The 5830-nt window shown below is 43.6% G+C and overlaps 1 protein-coding gene across 2 annotated transcripts in view; it reads right to left on the reverse strand.

Moving 5' to 3' along the window:
• The window catches only part of LOC147336918 (protein NLRC3-like), a 1139417-nt gene that overhangs the window by 260542 nt on the left and 873045 nt on the right, over positions 1–5830 (reverse strand). The gene's annotated exons all lie outside the window — the stretch shown is intronic.

Genomic DNA, 5830 nt, shown 5'->3' on the forward strand with positions numbered 1-5830 from the left:
GTAAATAAGCTGATTGATCATTAATGAATAAAGCTGGTCAAACACATCACGTGGACACATGTGATTGTGTGTTGTAGTATTGATCCCAATGCTGGTATCAGTCCTGGATCAATAACACTGGATGGATGCGTTCAGCATGGAGCCCCTGAGCTGTGTTACAGACAAACATGGAAACTGACAGGTCTGTGTCATTCACAGTCTGTAACACTTCTAAACAACAGAGGCTGACCCAAGTGCCTCAGAGCCAGGCACGCTCACATCACAGCTCTCTAAATAAGCCAGTTTCAAAATAAGAGCTGAAAGCTGTGTTTGCTTGTGTTAGCTTATTATTGTGGAGACTAACATTCAGTGATCATGTGTTCAGACTCATAATGATTACTCTCAGAAATCCTGATCTTTGTATTTACTGTGTGTTGGATCAATAACTGAGATTCATGGTATCACACAGCTGTGCTGCTGCTGATGTCAGCACATCTGGAACAATACGAGGTATCTGCTACCAGACTGAGCAGGACGTGAGACCTGTGGACTGTTTAAAGCTGTCCCTCCACAGCTCACTCAGACCTGATCCACACCTCAGTGATATTCTCTGACTTCCTCAGTAGAGACAGAAACCATTCAGATCTGGGACCATCAGCTGACTGATGATGTCACACAGACTGTGTTTTTCAGGAACAGTGATTCTGATGTGAGCCTGCTAGCTGACAGCAGACCTGATGAAAGCACATGTTCACATCTGTGAGGACAGACTGGACTCTTTGACTGCACCTTGGTTCTCCTCAGAGGTCTGTACAGGAGCATGTCCACCCCCACTGAAGATCTCAGTCACTGTGAAACATAGAAAGCTGCTTGTGTGGCCTCTGCCTCACATGTAGATACAGCTACAGGTTTCTCTGTCAGTCAGACTGAAACAGTGTCCTGATGCTGCATCATTCAGCTCTGTGCCCCAGTCAGCATCACTGGGAGCTACCAGTGTTTCTGCCCTTTTCCTGTAACACTACACTCAGCACAGGCTCAGCTGGTATCCAGTGTTGGACTTTGGCTTCAGCTGCTGTGATAGATCCTCTAACATAGATCAGCTCTGCTACATGTTGTTAGATAAGTGCAGCTGCTGTCATGTCCTGATGTTTCTCTGGCTCAGCAGCTTCTCCATCAGAGGTTCACATGGAGCTGATCCAGTATCTCCAGTAACTGTGTTCTGTGCCTCACTGGTTCATCCTTCTGTCTGTGTGACGTCAGTCAGATGTTGAAGTTAAACTCTGTAATCTTCACTGTGTCACAGAGTTCAGTGAGTCCCGTTATTCACAGTATCAATCAGATCATCAGAGAACAGCTGATCAGCAATCAGTGGTGCCAACAGCGCCTCCTGTGGTGAGAGGATGCAATAATGCAATGTAGCATTTTTCCACTCAACACTTGCAGTCATGGAAACTGTCTGTTGGATCTGTGTGACGTTGCTTTCTTGGTTAGAGTTCCTCACAAATGTCCAGATGATTCTTCTAATGAGGCGTCGACCATGTTTGCAGCTCTTTGGAAGAAAACGTCGCCCTTTGCCATCCTTACTTTTCTTTGACTTCTTCAAATGCAGCTGAACTCCAGCTGGTATTTTCTTGGACTTTGCAGCTGTTTCTGGTCATCAGTTCATTCCTGCAAACCTCTGAAGCTGAACAACAATGATGCTGCATTGCTGGCTGATCCCAAAAGGTTGATTCTGTTCATCTGGACGTTTTCAGAAACGTTTGCTCACTGATCAGGTGACTTCTTCAGTCTCAGCTGACTGCAGCTTTACAAGCTTACAAACAGCACATTTGCACAATGACTGAAAGCAGCAGCACCTGATATATATGATACTAATATAATACATATACATATATAATCCATACTAATGATGAAGGAACTGAGCTCACAGTCCATTGTTCATTCAGTGAACTACTCAGTTTATTTTGGGCCTCAGAAATGCTCACTCTGTTTGTACATCACTGTCAGCAATAGACTCATTCTGCTGTGTGGACAGGAACACATGTGACATCACTTCCTGTTTGTTTGTGACTGAAGAAGTTTACAAGGAATCATTTAGAAGAGTTTCAAACATCAACTGATTGAATCCATGAATCTGAAAACGTGTTTGTGAGTGAAAGAGACAGACATGTACAGACTGAACTATCTGTTCAACAGTCAGAGTGTTTCTGTAACAGGAGACACTCTTTACACTCCACTCAGCACAGGGACACTGAGGAACCAGGAGAGACATAAAACCCAGGATAAAGAGTTTGAGTGAATGTGGTGTTGAAGGTGTGGAGGTGGATCAGAGTGTCAGAGGAGACTCTGTAGAAGGACAGAGTGCCAGCAGGACAGTCCACATACACTGCTGCTCTGTTAGAGACAGAGGAGGAGGGGGAGGAGGAGGAGGAGATGGATGTTTGACTCTTATTGTGCCTGACAGACTGAGGACCACGATCAGAGCAGATCAGACTCCAGGACTGATCAGTGAGTCCAAACACACAGTCATAACTGTCTCCTTTCCTTCTTATGCTTCTGTAACTCACTGATATAAAAACGTTTCCTCTCCACTCGACCTCCCAGTAACAGCGACCAGTCAGACCATTTCTACACAGCAGCTGTTCCCAAACATCAAATCTGTCTGGATGATCAGGATATGACTGAACCTCCTCCACACAATGTGCCTCAATGTTATTGATATTATTATTATCATTATTATATAATAATAAAACCCTTATAATAAAACCACTAAAAACCTTTATTCTAGCGCTTCTAGACTTTAAAGTCAGCAAAGAGGCTCAGAAAAGAAGATCAGACACCAGCGAGGGAGGATAAGAAAGACAGACGCAACAACATTGTCATCCCCTATGTAGCCGGTGTATCAGAAAAACTCAGGAGAGTTTTCTCCAAGCATGACATCCCGGTGCATTTCAGACCCAGCAGCACGCTCAGACAAAAACTGGTTCACCCGAAAGACAAAACATCAAAACACAGACTTAACAATGTGGTGTTTGCTGTACAGTGCAGCGAGGAATGCACAGACCTCTACATTGGAGAGACCAAACAGCCACTTCACAAGCGCATGGCACAACACAGAAGAGCCACCTCCACAGGACAAGACTCAGCAGTCCATCTGCATCTTAAGGATAAAGGACACTCTTTCGAGGATGCCAATGTTCACATTTTGGACAGAGAGGACAGATGGTTTGAAAGAGGAGTGAAAGAAGCAGCTATGTCCACTGTGAGCGACCATCTTTGAACAGAGGCGGGGTTTACGACACCAACTCTCTGCCATCAATAATCCAGTTTTGAGATCCCTTCCCAGACGCCTTAACGCCCACTCACATCCTGGGCCATCTGACCTCAGGAATCCGCATGATAAGGTGGGGCCAGGTTTCACAATGAACTCACCCGAAACTCTGGCTGATTGGGGCCCACACCCAGTTTCACACCTTGGCTCAGGCGATTAGAGGATCATCAGGGGGTCCTTTTGTCCCTCTGGGGGGTCACTCCCACTAGGTTTATATCTGGGACTCTCCACCATTTGACCTTAGAACTGAAGAAGCTTCTCGGATGAGAGGTGAAACGTCTTCAAGTAACTTAAAGAAGTCCAGACGCTTTTCTTTGCAAGCTCCTTTGACATTTGACCACGAGCAATCTTTTCTGGTTTGACGCCGTCTTTGTAGCCAGAAACCAGCTCTCTCCTCGGCTTCCTCCACTACACGCTTCCCCCACGCCAGTCTCCTCCGTCACTATAAAGGGGAGAGTCATGAGCTCCATCACCCTCACCTGTGCCGTCCAATGTCCCGCCACCAGCCTCCACTGCAGCAGGCCAGAGACCACACCCCTGCCACAATAAGTAAAAGTATATCCTTGCTGTACCCTTAATGCTAAATGTGCTAAATTAACCGCTGCCTTTGCCCCTTTGGGATTATTCTTATGTCACTGGGATGTTGACCTTTGACCTTCACATTAGAGAGATGGGCAGACATAATTAGTGTATGAATTTTAAAGTAACAGGTAATAAAGAGAGTGTAGCAAATGTAGTCAGGTTTATTACTCTGTATCACACATGAGTGCCCGAGGGAGGCGGGGCTGACTGGGGAGACACAGGAAACAGAGAGACAGGGCTGACTCGACATGAAACGATGAAACGTGGGACACGGGAACAGAAACTAAACACAGGCTGAAATGAACACTGAGGGAGGGAGAACTAAGATTACTGAGAGCCTGATAAATAAGAAGAACAAAAACCAAGAAAAACAAGAGTCAAAGAAAACCAAAAACACAAAGCATTGGGCCAGGACCCACTGCTGTGACATTTATATGTGATAAAAACATTAAAAACTGCTCACATGTTGAAATCTTTCTACGTATACTTTAGGTTCAGCTCTCCAGCCTGGCATTTGGTTAAGCATGATTCAAACATTTGATTTTGTTTAACTGGTTTTAATTATAGTTACTTTTTGTGAACATTTGTTGCAGCATTTAAAAATACATCATTTATTTTCAAACTTTTATTTGATTTAGAGCATCATGTTTGACCAACGTAAATGTTTTAACACAAACACTATTTTAAAGCTTCTAGAGAGTAAAATATTAATGATAATTATAATAACAATAATAAAAACAAAAGCTCTCAGCTCCATCAAACCAAGCAGCAGAAAGAACAATAACTGAAGAGAAAACTTTAACCTTGTAGACTTCATTATGTTCCAGCTGCTCTACAGACGCTGTGACCTCGAACTTAAGCAGGTCGTAAAGTATGTGCAGCTCAATAACTTCATAATCAGACCCTGTGGTATTTAGGCAGCAGAACAACTAAGAATAACAACTACAAATAATGTTTTTAGGTTTCTGTTGTACTGCAAGGTTCTGTACAGGAGAACCAAACCAAGAGCAAATATTACGTCTCATTTACACCTGAGCACGAAGAGCCATCAACATTTAGCAAATTGAATCATCTTTGTTTAGATGCAAGAAGAATCATATAGAAATGAAAAAGTAGAAATAGAAATCCAGAGCAAAGATATCCTCTAATTCAGCGTAGCACATGTGCAGCTGCTGCGATTCACGTAAGCATTCGGCTCGTCGCTGTTGCAGATTTTTCTCTCGCTGTTCTGGCTCACAGCGCTGCAAACACAAAAATAAATATCCCCAAAGGTGTGAAAGGGAGCTAATTAGTAAGAGTATTGTTACTCTCCGCAGGAGTAGTCCAGCAGTAGAAATCAGTCCAATAACAAGGTGTGTAACATCTAGCAGGGTGACAGAAAAACCCAGGGTAACTTCTAAGGACCTCAACGTCTCTCTCACATTGTGTTTTTTAAACATGCTTCCATTTGTCACTTCAGTCTTTACTCTGAAATACAGGAAGAGAAATCATGGCTGAAACAATTTCTCATGAAACCAGGGGTGTGGTCCAACAGTCAGTTTGGTGAGGAAGGTTCCTAACTGAGAGAAGTGACCCAGAAGTATCTGTGTAGCAGCCACAATGAATCCAGATCATGAGCTTTATTAACTGATCAAAGTCTCTTCTTTCATCTTCTGTATCATTCAGTTTGCATTGGTAATGCCCATTATTGTAATGCTTTTTTAAGACGAGCAAAACTTTATTTCACTTTGGGTTAGCTGGGATAAGTGATGGATGGAGGGAATTTTACTTCAGCCACAGAAATCCTAAACAGGAAGGAGGAGCAGAGTTACAGTGGATCACTATCCAGCAGGGAAACAAGGTTTATTTCAATTTCTTGGCCATGAGTGAGATTTACTGAGTGGGCAAATTAGGGAGACGACACCATCAGATCCCGAGCCCTCCATGTGTTAATCAAGA

This window comes from Aulonocara sp. 'chitande type north' Nkhata Bay, linkage group LG3, assembly GCF_057382095.1.
Source record: "Aulonocara sp. 'chitande type north' Nkhata Bay isolate Kocher_YH1m ecotype deep benthic linkage group LG3, A_spYH_male_GT1.1, whole genome shotgun sequence".
NCBI classification, from domain to species: domain Eukaryota; kingdom Metazoa; phylum Chordata; class Actinopteri; order Cichliformes; family Cichlidae; genus Aulonocara; species Aulonocara sp. 'chitande type north' Nkhata Bay.